Here is a 19,768-nt window from a genome sequence, read left to right as displayed (position 1 = left end):
TAGCCATGGCAAATGTTTAAGAGGAATTAAACTCGCTAATTGTTCCAGCCGGACCAAAGGAATAATAAGAAAAGAGACCCAATCCAAAGCTGGGACAAGTTGGGCAGCCATGATATAACAGGCTACATATGAGACCCTAAACTCCTCCCCCCACGAAGAACGATACAGAACTGACTTGGCCACCTGGAAGGTTTATCATTTCCTATAAAGGACAATAGCTTCTTCTGGATCAAAACAACCACTGACTGTGGTATCTGAAGTGGAAGAACCCTGACAACATAGAGGAGATGTGGCAAGAATTTAATTTTGAAGCAGTTGACTCTACCCATCCAAGAAATCTCCAGCCGACCCATCTATAGAGGTCTTTGAAAAAAATTTCTAAAAGCAGCAGTATATTAAAAGAAAAACATCCGATGGAGCCCTCGGAATGGACACCCCTAAATATTGAAAGTCCATAGAGGTCTGACCAAAACCTCTGAGTTCAACCTGTTGTTGCAAGGAAGACGCCACAGGACCTACTCCATGCCAACTGATTTCTTGTAATTAATTTGAAATCCAGAAATCTCCCAAAAGGCATTCAAAATGGTTGCAAGTGCATCCAAAGAAGCGACGGGGTGGGTTAAAAAAGAAAGTGTATCATCAGCAAGCATCGTAATTTTCAGTTGTGTGTCACCCATAGGAAGCCCCAGCATATTAGGATTCGCCTGGACTTTCTGGATAATCGGCTCGACACAGAAGGCAAATAATACCGGGGAACGAGGACACCCTTAACGAGTGCCTCTGGACAGCGTAATCAAGTCGGACAGAATGTCTCGGCTCTTAATATTCATGGATGGGGACACAAAATTGGCCAGAATATAGGACTTTAACTGACGGCCCAAGTTCATCCTGGATAGGACCTTGGTCAAAAAGGACCAGTCCACCCGGACAAATGCTTTCTCCGCATCCAAGGATAGGGGAAGCATCGAAAACCCGTCTTGTGTGGCTTGGTCAATGGCCTTAACCATAAGTCAAGCATTTTCACCCATCTCTCGTTCTCTTATGAAACCACTCTGGAGCGGGCATATGAGATCAGGCCACATCCCGGCCAAATGATTCACCAAAATCTTAGTAAATATCTTGACGTTGCTATTCATGAGTGCAATCGGTCAATACGACCCACATTGATCTGGTCTTTTAGACACTTTTAGTATCATAGAAATGGTAGACTCCATCATAGTCGGAGTGACCGAGCCAGTGTCCAGGAAAGAGTTAAAGACCTTTGTCAGATAGGGGACCAGCAACTACCTGAAAGACTTATAAAAGGAATTGGGGAATCCATCAGGACCCAGGTTTTTTTTTTATCTGGTAAAGACTTAATGGTGGCGAGGACCTCTTCTTTCATGATGAGAGAGTCCAACTCCTCCACCACCTCATCAGGAACATCCAGGAAATGAAGAGATGCTAAGTAAGCAACTTGTTTAGCAGGGTCTAAAACCTCCCCACTGTACAGTTCCCTATAGAGGGAGACACAGGCATTGCAAACATCATCATCAGAAGACAAAAAGGAGCCCCCCTCCGACGTAATCCCCTTAATATAATTCCTAACTCGGGCATGCCTAATTCTATATGCCAACAGCCGGTCAGCCTTGTTTCCTTTTTCATAGTACGATTGTTTGGTCTACAATAGTTTAGAGACAGCATATTTGTTCAGTAGGGCCACCAACTCCCCTCGCGCTTCACGAAGTGTCTTATAGACAAGGCCTGAATCTGTCTGTTTATGTTCCATCTCCAACTTGTGGATAGTCTCATCTAGTTCCACCTGTTGAAGTTTACAAAAACGGAAATCGTGACCGGGATGGTTCAGTCGAAAGCGACAATGTGTCTGGAGCATGGTTCAATAATAGTTGGGACCCAACAGTTGCGTCAACCACCCTGGACAATAGGCTGGCAGATATCAAGAAAAAAATCAATACCGGAGTAAGATTTATGTACATTTGAGAAATGAGAATATTCTCTACTGCGGGGGTAGAGATGACACCATAAATCTACCAGGCTCAACTTGGTAACTCCCTGAATCAAGGACTGAGGAGGGTGGGGCGCTCCCCAGAGGAGCTTGAGCGATCCACCGTTGGGTCTAAAAATGCGTTATAGTCCCCTCCTAGCATCAATTGATGACCGAGGCAGCAGCCACGGCCATAAACAGAGCAGCAAAGAAAGGAGTCTTATGTTCATTGGAACAGTAAGTGGAAGCTATGGTGTAGGAGGCAATACTGTCTGAGACACAGATCATCACCCATCTCCCCTCACAACCCAAATCTCTGCTTCCCACCCTGGTGGAATCCACATATAAAGCAATAAAATTATTAACAAAAACAAATAACAGAAAAAGAAAAACAATACCAATAAAAAAAGTCATCCACAGCAATAACCAGTCAGCAGAAGCCAAGTCCTGCCACCCCCCACAACAAACCCAATGAACCAACAAAAGTAACCACAAAAACTAAATTAAAGAATAACAAACCACTAAGTAACATGCACAACAAACACAACCACATTTCCCCAACACAACCTCTCCTGAGAGGCATCTCGTTTAAGGGAAAAAGAAAGAAGGGGCTAGCTCCTAATGGTATCTGTCCCTCCGACCACCCTCTCCAAGAGGGAAAAGCAAACACTGCAGTAATGGTGGAGCAGACTAGTATAACCATTTATGTAAATGAAAGCGGGGGAAAGGTGAGGGAAAGAGAAATGGCAGTAAAAAACAGGTTACAACATTAGCAGACTACACCAGTGAGACAAGCCACCAAAGTCCTTCTATGTCCAGCCACAAGACAGTGTTGACGTTTTGTCAGGGCATCCCCGTTGAAGCCTCTGCGATCTCTGGGAACATTGCGTCTGCCACCCAAAGTGGGTTGACTCTGGAGAGCCCGTAGGATCCGCCTTTGCAGGCGATATTCCCAAGAGTTGCAGGGCCTCATCGACAGAGGTGAGAGCAATGGGCTTGTCCTTGTAGTGAAAAAGGAGCTTAAAGGGAAACCCTCATTGATAGGCGATGTCCAGATTTACTCTTCATTAAAGTGTGTGGTGATAAGTCCTGGTACAGGTGTAGCGTTGAATCCCGGTAGACCAACGAATCCTTATCTTGAACAGGCTTGAAGATGTCATCTTTGATTAAAAAAAAGTGAACCTGGACCAAAACATCAGGAGTGAGTTTATTATGGACCTTGTAAGCATTGGTAACTCGATGAACCCGGTTAAGTGCAAGAAATTATCCTCCAGAGTGTTTAACAGATTGCACAATAAGCCCAGGACATAGTTCTGAAATTTTGGGACAGTTAGAGACTCTGGTACACCATGAATGTGAACCTTGTTTCTGCTAGACCTGTTTTCAGAACCGTTGATTTTGTCCTGCAGGAGTTCATAACGCGTTTCAAGCTTGCGTACCCTAGTATTAAGAACATCCGATTAGTGCTTATCATCCCACATCGCAGCCTCGAGGTCGTCCACCCTCTGGTCGATCTTTTGAAGAATACTGGTCTAACTTAGAGGCGGCAGTGTGGAATTCATTCTTGATCCCTCCTAAATCCTTATGGAATGCATCCATCATTTCGCCAATATCATCTTTGGTCACCAAAGCCGCTCAATGGGGCACGGCCAATTGGAAAGGAGCCAGAGTCGCCTTCACTCTGAGTCAGGAACACTAGGCTTCGAAGCATGCTGGAGAGGCCTAGCAATGCTTGGGCTTGTGGGGAGTTTCACCTTCTTAGCACGCATCAGGATGCACGCCCAGTAGTGGCGACAAAAGATGGGGAAAGTGGAAGAGGGCACTGCAGGTTTAAATACGGTACATCCAGGAAAGCTAATACATCCTCTGTCATACCGCTCGGGGCGACAGTGTGGCAGAGTCAACACCTAGATATCTCTGGGTTCTTCACCAATAGCTCCAGCTAGGGACCCAAGCAAGTAGTCAAGCATCAATCACTCTACATCGTCATGCGCCCAATATTGTCCACCTCCAAGGCTCAGGGCAACAGCAGTCTATTACAATCGGTGCAATAAGCTTGGAGCAGCAGTCTGCAATATGGGACACCTCCATGCAAGACTCACCGGGGCCACAGTAGCACTTCTGCCATATCCCAAGGAAACCACGTCTACACGCAGGGGGACCTCGGCATCACAGGAGAGAGGTCCTGCATAGTACCAAATCCAGTCTGTCCAAGAGCATGCAGGCCTGAAAGTGGTAGGGCCCGGGGCATCCGGAAATTACATCACGGACCCCTTATAGCAGCGTACAGAACAAATCCAGGGACCGCACGGGCAGCACAGAGGAACCACTCAACTGTATGCTGCGGGCTACCTCAAAACCTCTCGGCAAGGTCGGAGCGACCCACAGAACTCTGTCCTCCGCTTGGTGAGGGGGAAGGGAAGAGCTGCGCTCCAAGTGCTATCGGGTGTCGGCCCAATGAGCGCGATTGTAGCCGAAAGGCCCCCGGCCGACCCCGCACTCACCAACAATGCAGCATAAGTCAAATGTAATTGGGGTGTAGTACCAAACAGTCATCATTCTGTTACAGCCTCTGGCGAGCATAGCAGTCACCGTGGCTCTAGGCTGACTCCCCCTCCAGGCCTAATGCACTGTTAGGCGCCATCTTGAAGAAAGGGTACGGCGACCCTGAGGCCAAAAAAATGGCCCCGATCATAGGAGTCCTGCATCCCTAGTGACCAGCTTAGCATGGGGGCAAGAGATTCCCCTCACTCGATAATGTCCGCTGCTTCTCGCTATAACAAGGATCATGGCCAGGAGGGCCATCACATCACAGAAGCTTGACGAGAAACAGACTAAATAGGTCGTCGCAGTAGCCACGCCCCTATTTATAATTTTTTATATCTTTCATACCTTGCAAAAAATTACTAAATGAGCACTCAACAAAAAACAGCAATACAACAATATTTTTAAAAAATCTAAAATAAAGATGAAAAGAAATCATAAGACAGGGCTATTTGAAAAAGCAAACAACGAACATACAAAGAAAAGACCGTACAAATCTAAACGTTATCTACTTGATAAAAAAGGCAGGTTTTTGTATCCTAAATTAATGAAAGGGAGGAGCCAAGTGAAGTGGAAGAATGTTTTAAATTCCTGACGAAACACAGGAAAAAGCTTGAGACTGTGGACCCAACTCACGAAGTGTTTTTAGGAGAAGTTGCGCCTTACTCTTCTCTTAGAAATTAAGTGGCGTCTAAATATCCAGGCCTAAGATACAAAAGAAGTTCCTGTTAGTTGAATCCTGAAGCGTCATACCCTCGCTGAAACCATGAAATCAAAAAGCCACACCTAAAACTAGAGTAAGACATTCTAACAAATAGAAAATTCTTTGTGTATCAGGCCAGGATATTCAAGTCTAACTCACATTTTAGCCTTGAGTAAACAAGCCAGCTAAATGAAAAATCTTTGTGAATCTAGCCAGCGACTCTACTTGTTGTGAAAAGAGCACCATTACCAGTCACCTTTTTGGAAGCAAGATATGAGGTCTGTTTTAAAGATACCTCTATATGCACGGGACATCCAAACTTACACTGGATATAGAAACAAGGAGGAAATAAATAGAGAAATGTTAAAAAAAAAATGGAAATATGTTCATAGTTTAAGACCCCACAATCAAACTGGCCTGAGTGAAAAATAGTGTTCAAAAGTAAAAGTGAACATTGAGAGACAATGAAGGGCATCACAATGCCTCCATCAACGTACAATAGTACAACAAGAGCCAGAACACCAATGCAAATCATATCTGCAGGAAGAACAAGTTACATCTGTCTCAAGAGCATCATCTGATTTTGTGTAGTGTACAGCTTTCTAGAAATATGGAGACGAAGATAAATATGGACTGTAAAAGAAAACCTAAGAGTTGGACAATCAGTGAAGACTGGAGTAATGCCACACTGATGGTAGTTAAAGAGATTATCTAATCTAATATGGTCCATCAGTTGGCTGCCCTCATTCCTTCCATGCTTTTGCTGAAGAAGAGATTAGAGATGGGCAGCAAGTGGGAAGGGTCTGTAAGGGTGGGTGTTGTACTATTGTGTATATTATAATGTAAATATCGTCTGATGAAAATATTGTATTCTAAATATTGTTAACACAAATATCGCTCCATTGGAGTTAATACCACCAAATCTACACCCTCTCTGTAAATGATATTTAGGCCACGATAAATAAATCGGATTATATATTTATTATTGGAGAGGTTTGCTTTTATGAGTGAGGGAATTAACTGCATGCTTAAATGTATGTGGCCAGCACATATAAATTCAAAGAGGATTGCCTAAATTAATCTCTGTCACTGGTAATCATATTGGGCTGCATTCCTTTCCATTGCTTTGTAGTCCTTAAGTGCCACTGCAGACAAGGACCTACCATATCAATCATGGTCTTGTTGCAATAGGAGCAGTGCAACTCATGCAACCCAGACCGCTTTTACCCTTGTGCATCATCAACAAGGTACAGTTTAAGTCCTATAGCACAACATGTGCAGGACCCACTTGGAACACACTTCTGGGCATATATCTGCCAAATACGAAGGTTCACTTACACAGCTCTACAAAAACAATAATTGGTTTGTGTTAGAACTGGGGGTCTCTAGTTGGATGTGATCAGGAAAAGGAGGGACACACTCTCAGATAGCCCCTGCTCACCCCCCCAGTAGCATGGCACGAGCAGCCAGGCTAATCTCCAAAGCAATGTGTAAAGTATTTGCAATCACACTCCCAGCAACTCAGTGATAACACTACAAAGGGACACCACACAGGTTTTATAGAAATAGCGGTATCTTTATCAAAAGAAATACGATGAGACCAAATGATAGGAATCCAACATATGTGTATTCATAATATTTCACCTTGCCGGTTATTGGGCCAACAATTCACTTGTAGGTTCTTGCGGATTTAATGAGCAGTTCGCGATGATTTAATGCAGTCCTAATGCAATGCTATGCAGTTCGTAATGCAGTTGGTAACTTAGAAATAAGACAGTCCTTAATGCAAGAATAATGTAGTTCGTAATGCAAAAATGATGCGGTTCGTAATGCAAGAATCAGGCAGTTCATAATGCAAAAATAATGCCATAAGCCAATCTGCGCGGTCAACTCGGGCACCACTAGGCCCCAACAACAGAGACAATGGTCATACACTTCAAGAGGCGGCCCCAGTACTGCTGGGCAGGTACGGGCTGCTCGGGGACTAACGCGGGGCAGCGGGAGAGAGTTCGGAGCACTCCTGTACTCCTCCTGCACAACTCCCAATGCCACACACGCTTGCGGCTCCTGACCGGAGTTCAAGCCTCACCTGGGGGGTGCACTGCCTCGCTCTCTCTCCGCTCGTCGGACGTCCTGCTGGGCGGCCCCGGCGATGTTCATCTCCGTTGCTAGGCGACGCTGTAGCTGGACAGGTTGCGGCACTGCCTTCTCCTTCGTTGACGATCTTGGGCCGATTCCTCTCGGCGAAGAACAATCACAATCCCTTTTGCCTCGCAGCTTCCTTAGCTTCAAGAAATCCTTTAAATACGTTGTGGCTCCGGCCGGTGGCGGCGATCCTCACTCACAGTCTCAGTTACGATGTCCGCTCGAGCCACAAACAGCTATGCCGCAGCGTGGACAATGTTTCACGCTGCGGGGGCAATGCAGTCACGGGGCACCTCGTAAATAGTACCACTGACCACACGGCAGTCCCAGGCATGCAAAAGCACGCGCACTAAGCGACGCTGAGACACGGTTGGAAACTTTGATGTTCCTGAGTTTCCACAACAGGGAGCCAGCTCTCCTCAGGGCCATGGAGACAAGTTACTTCAGGACACAGCACACAGCAAAGTCCTCTCAAGCAGGGGGACACAGCACACAGCAAACTCCCTTGTCCTCTCCTCAGTCAAATCAGCAAACTGCAGGCCAGCCCCAGAACACACATTAAGGGCAGTCCTTCTCTTCAGTCTCTTCAGCTGTTCTCCTTTGGCAGAGGTTCATCTTGATCACAAAGTAGTTTCAATCCTTTTTCAGTCCGGATTGCAGTCTTGAGTTCAGGTGTATCAGCTCTTACATTTATACCCCTAAATGCCTTTACAAGTCTTTGTGTTCAGGAGGCTTTGAGCCCCGTCAAAACCAGTTCTGGGTGTCTTCCTGCCAGTGCACACCTTCTTCCTTTGATGGTGGGGATCTGGACCCCAGACACTCTGCAGGAGGTCGAGCCATTCCTTTGTGGCAGCAGCACAGGCCTCTTTGCATCAAATGGGCTACTCCTCCCCCTACATGAAATGCAGGCCAGCCTGTGTTGTCTCACCTACTCTTCTCTGGTGTCAGGACACTCCCCAGACCCTGTCACATCCAAACCCAGACAGTTGATACACAACCAGGCAGAGACACACAGGAGGGTTAGGACAAGAAACCAGCCACTTCTAAAAGTGTGGTTTCTAAACACACAATTTAAAAACCATCTTCATAGAAAGATGTGTTATTAAATTCTGAATTCAGGCACACTAAACTTCCTCTCTCCATCATATGCGTATGGGAAGATATGCTGGAAACATGTGACACAGCATTCCCCATTCTGTCCTATGGGCAAGATGGCCTTGCAACAGTGAAAAACAAATTTGGGGGTATTTCACTGTCAGGACATGGTACACACCTTAGAACATGTCCTACCTTTCACATACACTGCACCCTGGAGGGGTCCCTTGGGCCTACTATAGGGGTGTCTGATGTGCATAAAAAGGGAAGGGTAAGGCCTGGCAAGTGGGTGCACTTATCAGGACAACAAGGCAGTTTAACAAATTGCGCGCAGGCACTGCAGTGGCAGGTCTGAGATCTCTTGTTAGGGCCACTTATGTGGGTGGCACAATTAGTGCTGAAGGTCCACTAGTAGCATTTGTATTAACAGCCCTGGCACACATAGTGCACTTTACTAGGGACTTTACTAGTAAGACAAACATACCAATTATGGACAACCAATTACCATAACACTTTATACAGGGAGCACTTGCACTTTTACACTGATCAGCGGTGGCAAAGTGCCCAAAGCAGCTAAGCCAGTAAAACGAAATCAAGACAGCATCAAAATAAATAGAAGAGGTAGAGGCAAAAAGTCTGGGGTAACCACGCCACGAAATGCCAAGTCTAACAGTTTGGATGCTTGATTTAATCTCAGTTGCTGGTAATCCCTCTGGAATGCATTCTACTGCCTTGTTTTTGTAGTTCATTGGTGAAGTACAGACAGTGGTCAATCATACGCAAATTGGACTGGAGTTGTTTGCGTCCCTCTTCAGAGGGGATGTGGCCCAGCAGTTCGGACTGACCTGTTACTTTTAGAGCAGGACAAAAACTGATGGTCATATGGGAGATCATAATTTGTAACAGCCCAGTAAGTAATGAAATGATGTCCTTGAAAATGGCCCAGAGAAAATACCAGTGGCTGACATCGATTTAAGGTTTCCTCTCTTCACTTTTTTTGCTTAGCTCAGTGGAATGTCTTGAGTGCCACAGGTATGATCAGATGTTGGCCTCGTACCTCACTGCACTATAGGCTTTCAGCTGACCCTCTCTGATGAGATCCAACAAGGCTGAAACTGATCTGACGTTTCTTGCATTCCCTTTCTAAGGGGACATGATCCAGTAGCTTGGGCTGGACTGCTGCTGTTGAAGAAAGAACAAGGCTGGATTGCATAAGATTAGTTGCCGTCAGTAGTGATGCAGTGAACACTAACAGATTGACTGGAATGCAGTCGAAGGAAACTGTTAGTGACTAGGTTTAATTTATGCACTACAACCATCACCGTAAGATGCCCTTAGTATAAAAGGTATATTCAGACATGAGTCCCTTGGCTCTGTATGCCATATGGCTCCAGAAGCACCCCACTGATTGGATGCAGCAAGGCAAACTGTGGTTTGGTGCTGCTTGTGTTTCTGCTCTGTGATGACATGGCTTATAAGTTCTGGCTTGACTGGTTCTATTGCAAATGGTACCAGGCTGAATTAAATAAGATTGGTTCAAGTCTATACTGAGTCAAAAGAAAGATAAATTGTGATGTGCCAGCATAATTAGTCATGGTGAGATTATTTCTAGCATCACTTTTTTCAGTGCAACAGGTGTGCCAAGACATAGGTCCTTACGGTCACTATCAAACACACAAAAGGTGATGGAAGGAACGCTAGTAATCTGTCTAACCACTGACAATGGCTTAGAGCATTTCAACCCATTATTCTTTTTGCACCATGCGACCTCCGATTAGACCCGCCCATATGCAAAATAGCCTTGGTCCTACCCCAATAGGAACAGTTCAGCAGGACCTGTCAAGCCGGGTCCACTCCGAACCAGAACGCAAGCAACCCAAGACCCGTTTCGGACTAATTGGGCCTCTTTATTTGGATGCAGTTTGAGTCTAGTTGCACAGTCAGCAAGGAACCCACATGTGGGCCCATCCTTGGCCACTGAGGGTGTTACATCAAACACACAAAAGGTGAAGGGAGCAATGCTTGAAATTTGTCTAACCACTGGCAACTGCTTTGGGTAGCTCACTGTGCTATTGGATATATGCTCGATTGATAAGGTCCATTGAGGCTGAAAGTGGTATGGGTTTGCATGTGGTCATGGTTAAGCGGACATGGACAGCAATTTTGGTTGGATGGCTCTCAGTAAAGCATACCAATGTTTGATTTGTCTATGGCTGGTTCCTGTATGTGGTGGCACAGTGAGCACATAAAATTGATTAGGATATTACTCAGAGTAACTACCAGTAACTAACCAGTACCTAAGGATAATCCAAAAATTCCATCCATTACTTATATGTTTTTTTCTTCAATTGGATGCATTCTACTGCACAAAGTTTGACAAATATTCTCAGATTAAAGTCCTGTACCACGCTGTGCCATAGGGCAAAAAATTAACCTCACAAATGTGGCCAAAAAAGGTGAAATACCAAAATTGGCCTGGTTTTGTGTTTGTTTTCACAGGGACTATGCTAGTGCTTCTGGCTCCCCTGTTTCTATTGACAAACGGCTGAGATTAATTAAAATGAACTTGGTCCATGTCTATAGTGGCAGAGTGAGCAAAGAAGTGATGGACTGGAATGTGGCTCAGAAAAATTACCAATGGCTGAGATTATTCAAGCATTTCACACATCCATTTTTAGGTCTCGCCTGACCCAGCGCATGCGCTGGTCTGGTGAGACTTATGAAGAGAGCTCCAAAAAGTGCTACCAGGCCAGCCTAGAGCTACAGTGCATGTGCGTGGGCGCGCGCGCGCGCCGTGATTACTTTTACTTTCGCGGCCACACGGCCGCTTTGATGTTTGATCGCGATCACTTTCACGGCCCGCTTGGCATAGCCAATAGGTCTCGCTTTTGGGACCTTATAAGTATTTAATTATGCAACTGTTGCATGGCTAAACACTTATAAGGTCCCAAAGGCGAGACCTATTGGCTATGCCAATGCTTGTTCTTTCTGTCAGTGAGACACCCAAAGTGGGATAGGTATGAAGAACATAGCTGAAGTAGCTGAGTGTGCGTCACGTATGAGGCCCAGTGAGGTTACAATTGGTCCAAAGTTGCTTGTGCTACAGTTAAAAAACAAATGCTGCCTAGCCATTCTGGTGGTCTGACAGGAGCACACCCTAGCATGACTTGCATATGGTTGGTCCCCATCTGTAGTGGCACAGTCAGAATATAAACACTGGACTGGAAAGGCACTGAGAGTAATTGCCTGTGGTTGACATTAAGTAAAGCATTGCACCGAACACTTTTTTGTTTTTCTCAGTAAAATGCCATAAGTGTGTCGTGTTTTACTAGATGTGGTTCTGAAACTCTCCGCACCATAGGGCTCACATTGTGCCTCACTGATGAGACTCAACAAGGTTGAAATTAGTTTTGGGGGTGCATGTGATCCCATTCGGAGGTGAATTGGCCCAGCGTCTGGAACTTGTCTATTATTTTATGAATGTATTGTCATTTTCAGGTGCACAGTACAATGAATCAAAGAAAAATCATAAAGCAATATTTTCCCTTTCTTTGCTTTTGAATACCTGAGAGGTCAAAGCTTTAGGTACTGCACCGCTATCTTAGCATTAATTCATCAGCCTGTTTAAGTAAGTATGTTAAGATATAAATGACCAGGAGTTCTATATTTGCTTGCTTTGAATGATCTTTGTGTGCGTTTGTTTGTGGAGTTTCTAAACCAAACACACTGAAGATAAGCCTCTACAAAGAGGCTTTCCCATCCACCTCGAAACCCTTGGGACCGCTCCCCCTCACTCTCGCAGTGCGGCCGCTCAACCTCACCCACAGCCCAAAACTGAATAACCTATGTGAGAATTCCGACCTAACTCAGATTGGATGGGTCTTGGTTTAACTCAAGAACTGTCTCACCATCACTGCTACGAAGAGGCTTCTGACCAAAGTCCTGTAATGTGTAAAACAATGAAATAGGCAGACAAATAAATAAAAACATGATTTAATAGAATACTGTTTTATCATTGGCTTTTCAAGTGTGTGTGTGTGTGTGTGTGTGTGTGTCTGTGGGTGTGCACGTATATGTCTGTGAATCATATTATTAAATGATTGTGAGAGCCTAAAATGTGGCAGGTAGCTTTCAATACTATCTATTTTTTCGAGTCATTTGACTAAGTAAGGCATTTTTAATCACATCAATGTACCTAAGGATCTCGAAATGTAGCCATTAACATGCACAATAATCAGTAGGGACACTGCCTTACTGTTCCTTCCAAATGATCCCAATATATATTGGTCTTCCCACCTTTCCAACACCTGACTGTCTATATATGTCTCTCTACCCACCATCCCACACCCTCCCTCCCCGCCTCCCACATCCCCCGCTCCATCGCCTCCCTGACAGTCAATGTGGACATCACGAAGTGTACGCAGGCCACAAAGATCTACTGGATTGTCCACTCAGTATATCAGCATCAATTTCACCGGGTACCAATTTGACACAGTTGGAAGGTACCAACTGCATTTTGCAGGTATTAACCTTGAGTAAATAACTGCGGCCCTGTACATTTTCACACTTGTTTGACCCGTCCCAGGCATAAACTGAAATGTACGCTTCCTGCTGATCGACCGATCAGCATCATTTTGAGACAATTAACAACTTCTCTACGGTTGAACACATGTTCATGAAAAAGTTAATATGTTTATAGTTTTCCTTGCTGGTTTGCTCTGGAAGTGCAATTTGCATTGCATAGTTTTGAATCGCTTACATACAGGAACGCGAAAGAACACATTCACAAAACATTGCATCCTGCAAATACTGCGCTTTGGCCACAGTTCCAGCCCAAAGGGCTTGTGCAAAAGCATATTTATTGGCACAGACATTTGCTTGAAAAATATATTGATTTGATTCTGTGTGATTTTAAAATAGTATGCATTGTTTGTTCAAAACGCTGTGCAATCTAAATATGCGTTTATGATAAATATTTTGAAGCCTCTGGTAGAATCTGCAATAAAGCAATTTAAAAGTGATTCTCATCAAACGGTTTTAAATGTATAGGTATCAACCTGACTTATAGAACATTCTTTGAAAACAACAGAAAATCTAAGACATTTCAACTGATTAATATTTACAACTTTTTACCTTTCGAGGAATGAAACTCGGGATAAGACGAGAAACTAGTCCACTGAGGCCATCACACTGAAAAGAGGTGAACTGAAACACCTTCTCCTGTTTTTATGTCAGTCCATCCTGAATAGAAGTTGCGCGAGGGCCTGGCACTGAATTCTGAAAGATCACACCATTTTTTCGCATTTCACGATAAGAAAAAACGCCCTCCCAAGGGCCCTACCTTCACACAAGTGGATCTCTTTTAAGAGGAATTGTCACAATAGGTCTCAAAACCTCTGCAGACGTCATCAAAGCAAGATTATACAAACGCCTATTTTGTGTGATTGGTAGATATGCAAGACTGGGCGAAAGTGACTAAGGGCCTCATTTATGAAAAGTGTTGCATCGCTGCATGAAAGCAGCGATGCGACACTTTTCAGTGCACCTTGCTTGCAACACAATGGATACGCCGTATTTATTGTACTGCGCACCATGCCGCAAGGATTGACAGATACGTCAGCAATCATGACGTAGCTGTTGGCGCAAAACCCATGCATTGATGGGGCTGTGTCGTAAGCATTATGCAACTCCAGGAATGCATGGGAAGGCCTATTCGCATTGCACTGCGTCGCCCTTACGCCTGCTGTGAGGCAGGCGTAAAGTTGTGACGCAGTAGCACCCTAGAAGTGGCGCTGTGAACTCTGATAAATTTCACTATGCCACTTCTACGAGACTTTTTCACATGAGAACGCCCACCCTGCATACATTATACTGACGCAGGTATAATGTAGCGGAGGCATTTACAAAGTGATGCATCTGCTTGGATACATCACTTTGTAAATATGGCGCAACGTGGCGCATTATTTACGCCGCTGCTGTGTCACAAAAAGTGACGCAACAGTGGCGTAAAAGTGTCGCAAGCCTGCATAAATAAGGCCCTATGCTTTTCTCTCACTGGGTCGCCTCTTCCAACAGAGCTGGAGGCCTGTGTGAGTCACCCTGCCCAAGTTTCACTTTACCTCTCAGGACGCAGGTTAATCATTTTCCCTATGCGCCACGAAAGTGCAGGTGGTTTCTGTGTGGGGGAGTACACTCAACTTCACTGATAACACTCACACAACAGAAACCAGGCTGGAACCACCAAAACCGTTTCGAGTTTAGGCAGAACACAAGGTCCGTTAGAGGGAGTCCGAATCTAACTTGTTTGCCGAGAGGAAAGGTGTGCAAGGCCGTACGAGGCGGGTCCTGCCAGTGTGAGGCGTGTGGATGTTTATTGGGCCTCAGTTTTTCAAACAAAGATAACATTATGTTTAGGATTTGGAAAGTAAACTAAATATTTGTTGAAGGCTGAAGGATGCATTATTTTTGGTGGGGCTCTTTGGTGTAATAAGGTGCCAGGGATTCAGACCTCTCTAACAGTTCCTGAGCTGTACAGGCTGAAAAGAACTGCCATAGCGATGCTGAACATTATCCAGAAATGGTCTGAAGCTGGACCGAAGATAAGTGGAACCGCCAAATGTGTCAGCAACCACAACCCAACATGAAGACAGCTATTCCAAGGGACATTCAACAATCAAACAACCACTTTGTGGGTCTCACACAACAATATGTGATGTGCCTCCAATGAGAAGAAGCAATACTCATGCTGAGGTTGTATCTATATTATGTCACATGTAGGTAAACCTTATTATTGTTACTCCTGGTAAATTAATTGTGTGACATCAATCTTATAAGAAAAATCCATTAAGGCCGTAAATATTGCTTTCGCGACTTACCTCTTTTTACGCTTACAAAAATATATTGTTGCTGAAGTTGCCCTTCAATTTTTCTCGTCAAAAATAATCTCTGTCCCAGGGCTCTCTTGTATGTTAAAATACTCTGGTGTGGCAGAGGAGAACCCCCCGACTTTTTAAAATTAGCTTCTCATGTTGTTATCTACACAGTGAGGTGCGGGTTGGAGTCTGGTGTCCAAGGCGGTCACAGTAGAACACCTGCCACTTCTTTAGCTGATATGCGGCACCTAGCTTTACACCTGCTTGTAAGCCTTCAAGAAAGGCTCAAAAATTGTTGGATTCCTTGTCGACTTTGCTGAGGCTCTTTCTTCAGTCCAGAGAAACTGGAGAGTAACTACTTTGACACTTTTGTTGTGGAAACATCCTTTACCCCGCATGCGTTACTCCGCATGCCATAACCTCGCATTTTTAAACACCGCAAACATTTTTATAACGCAGGGGTTTACACCGCAAGCTATTACAACGCATTCCCCAAAGTAACACCCCCGTGGAGTTAGAATAGTAAATTGCGTTTTACTGAATTGCGTTGTTAAGCCCTGCGCTGTAACAGATTTTGCGGTGTAAAAACTGCAGGGTAATGGCACGCGGAGTAAAAGTGTGCGGGGTAAAGTATCTTATTTCTTTTGTTCACCACTGAGATTCCAGAGCCACGAATTCTATTGCATTCAAATTGGAGAGCCTAGCTTTCTCCTTTGGGCATTTGGCATCTTCACATAGAGAAGTGGGATATTCAAGGCCACTCTAGGTGCTGGTCAGGATATGAAAAATGAATAACATAAGACACATTAAGTAACCTATTGACTAACACTTACAACAACTCAGCGGTCTATTTACAAAAGGTAAATTTGGTTGTAAACGTATGTATATGACAGAATTTGCATTATTCACCCCTGCCGGGAATTTACTAAGGGCGTTCTCTCCTACACCCACATATCCTACTCAAGAGGTGGTTAGTGAGTGTTCGAAGGTGTGGTTTGCCTTGGAACTTTGTTAGCAGCGACAACCATGGCTCTTTTTTGGCATTCACAATTTCCTCTCCTTCCCCTTTTAACTCTGGAAAGGGTCAGAGATTTACTCCATTCAGTGGCTAAAATAGCCTGTTCCCAGGGTGGGAAGGGGAACGGAAAACATGTGGATTTGCTGGGGATGTGCAAGAAGAGGTTTGTCTACCGGAAAAAATAGTTTCTCTGTGGAGGAATAAAATGTGCAGTTTCACAGGGGATCTTGTTCCCACTGTGCCGGGTTCACTGCTATAGAAACCTTTGCACAGCAGCAACAGGATCCAATGTGAATGTTACATGACCTTTCCAGAAATGCACACTGGAATATGTGCCTGGTGCAGCTTTCAATGAACATTATATGGAATGCTTGCAAATCCCACACCGTTGTAAATCTACACACGCATGTAGGTGTAAATCTGTGAGTGCAAATTTAAACTTTGTGAATCAGGCTCACAATGTCCAGACAGTGCTATAACTTTAAATACATATTGTACTTTTATTTACAGAAATAACAGTCAAAATACGATATACAAAGAAATTCACCTCATGGGGCCAATATATCACCACAAATAGTTTCCTAATTGGCATGCTCTAATTAAATTCACCTTTTTATTAAACTTGGATCTCCTTGTTACTTGTATTTCCTTCTTATAAGATTTGGGACTGGACTGACAACTAAGCTACCTCCAGACATGGTACTTAATTATACAAATACTTGAAATGAGGGCACTCACTGGTTAATATTTTTATATTATCAATTTCAAATTTATAAAGTTAAAATCTGTGCTTTGAAAACTCATTACTAATTAAAATTATAGTGGAGAAATTATTACTGGCTTAATTTTGCATTACAACTATTACAATTGGAGCACAATGTTGGTAGCCCACATTGGACTGTTCCAGATCCATTGTATGAGGATTGTCTGGCATGGCTACCACTTTATGAAAAGATGTGGATCCTGTTATTCAGCTATGCCAATGGATTTGAAAAGTATGTATTTATTCGGGTTACCATCAATGTTCCCACACATCATGGCTGGCAGAGTTCCTCTACTGAAATGTTGATACCATTGTCTTTAATAAGCAGAGCGAAATTAGTTTCCTCACGCACTGCCCAAAACTAATTCAATCTCCTTCTTCTATCGGCCATGGTATTCAACTTTACCCCATAGCCTGAGTAGTTAGGGTTTGTATCTTTTTTAAAAAAATCCATTATAATTTTTTTAATGATCAACTTTTTTTATCCGAAGGAACAAAAATCAAATTATACACGACTATAAATATTAATTTACATCATTTAGTATTAATTTTTGGATACATTTGTGGTGATAAATATGTGTTTGGTGAATGCGTATATATTGCCACAGTAATGGTACAGACCTAATCATTTGACAAGATATGCTGCTGGCCACCTTCACAGCAGGCCTGGAAAGGCAAACATCAAGACGTAGTCATAGAATGTGACTAACTTGCATAGTTAAAAGGGCTCCAGGTTCTGAGAAACTGCAACATACATTTCTGGTGCAAAATAAGACAATCCGCACTCATCATCTTGATGAACATCTCTACCCGCTACTACCTACTCATCATTCACAAAATCCCTAACCATCGCCACTTCCCTCTTTCAAATCCATGATCAGTCTCCGGCAAGCTGCACTACTGCGATACACTCTTCCAACACACGTTTCACCCTTGTAAAAAAGATTCTTGATTTTGTGGTCTGCGACCCATTCAATTTTCCCAGAACTACATTTCCTGAACAACATCAGGTAAGAAGACTCACTCAGCCGCGACCCATGCAGGTAACAGCGGTGGCACGGTGGGGCCTGGTGAGGGGGGATTTTGACAGACGATGACGAGGGAAAATGAATTATTTATTTAATTTTCCCACAGGCTGCGGCTGGACTCACTATGTGATTTCCTTCGGTTTGTTCTTTGTGTAATTAAACAAGCGCTAAGAAGCGGCAGCCAGTAGATTGTTGCCTGGAATTACTCAATTCAACTGAGGTTATCATCAAGGTGTCCTGCATTTCAGAAAACACTCGAAACCCTTGCTTTTCTACACGATAAGAACTTTACCTTAGAACTCTGAAGTCACACTTTTCTTTCTCATACTGTTTCAGACAGTAACCTAAAGTCAATGTTCCAAGAAAACAATCAGAACATCACATCCCATTCATTCAAGGCAGTCACGCGGTCTCATTGCTACCAGTAGTCTGCTCAGATATATTGCCATCTGTACTATGGCTTCACCGTTTTAAATAGCTACCGGTGGCCATTTTATTAATCCCTAATTTGTAGCCTTAACCGTGTCTTCTAACGTAACATTTTTGAGATGTGATTATCTGTAGAACAGGTAGTCTACTATTGTTTTCCCCTTAGAAGGCTCATGTCATGTCCTGCAGCCACTTAACAAGTTAGTTTGTTTTTTAATGTGTTACCTTGAATAATATCCCAGTGAAATGGGTACAAAGATCATCATAACCCCTTGGACTACCTTGCTGCTTTGAGCTTCATCTTGAGACGTATGTATTTGTTAAAGATTTTGCACAAAGCACCCACACTCTGGCTTTAAGCAATTATAGAACACATTAAGACACTATAAATATACAAGCCTTCGAATTCTACAGTAGAATCCAGACACTACTGACAATTACAACAGATAAAGAGTGAAAGGTGCCTGAATCAAGACTCACAAACATTCACAGGCAATGATACTAAGAAAAGACCTCCAGTTCCTTCAGCATTACTGTTCCCCCCACCAAAATGAGGCACCCAGCGGCTCTACTTGAACCCTCCTTATGAGTGCTCTAGATGTAGGTGTGAGGATACCTGAGGGGCAGAATCTCTGACTCCAGACAGACCCTCCCACACCAAGATTCGGGAATTACAGGTTATTTCCCTGGAATAGTAAATGCTGTTTGGGCAAAGGAATGGGGGGTCCAAGATGGCACGCAGGGCTATTTTAAGGGCCAAGGTGTGGGACAAGGGAAGGAGGGCGGTGGTTGGGCAGAGGGCCTTAAGTTTCTTCTGAGCGATCGTTTCCGGCTCCTCCCATGCTACAGTAAGTGGGCGGGTGGTGGCCAGTTGCTATAGCTGTCAGCAACCCCTGTATAACTGTGCAAGGCTCTGGGTCAGGGGTTTTCTGACCTGGGTAATCCTGAGCCCACATACACTGGGATTCTCAGAATGGATGGATCAGTATCCTCCCTGGGGACACTGTTCCAAGCCACTTGTAATAAGGTCCTTAATTCCCAGCTCTAGTCTGGTAAACATGTTTACAAAATTCTGTCTCTTTGTTGCTGACTGCTTTTAAGTAATTCTTCATTGTTGCTAATTGGATTTTCAGTTTTGATCCTTACCAATTCAAGAACAATTTTTGACTTGGTATTGCACCTCAAAC

The 19,768-nt window shown here is 44.0% G+C and overlaps 1 protein-coding gene across 3 annotated transcripts in view; it reads right to left on the bottom strand.

Moving 5' to 3' along the window:
* The window catches only part of LOC146785206 (claudin-15-like), a 404,144-nt gene that overhangs the window by 107,408 nt on the left and 276,968 nt on the right, over window positions 1–19,768 (bottom strand). The window lies entirely within an intron of this gene.

The sequence above is a fragment of the Triturus cristatus genome, chromosome 11 (genome assembly GCF_964204655.1).
Source record: "Triturus cristatus chromosome 11, aTriCri1.1, whole genome shotgun sequence".
Classification (NCBI taxonomy): Eukaryota; Metazoa; Chordata; class Amphibia; order Caudata; family Salamandridae; genus Triturus; species Triturus cristatus.
The sequence above is the reverse complement of the archived record's forward strand: the minus strand, read 5'-3'. Positions and strand labels throughout refer to the sequence as shown.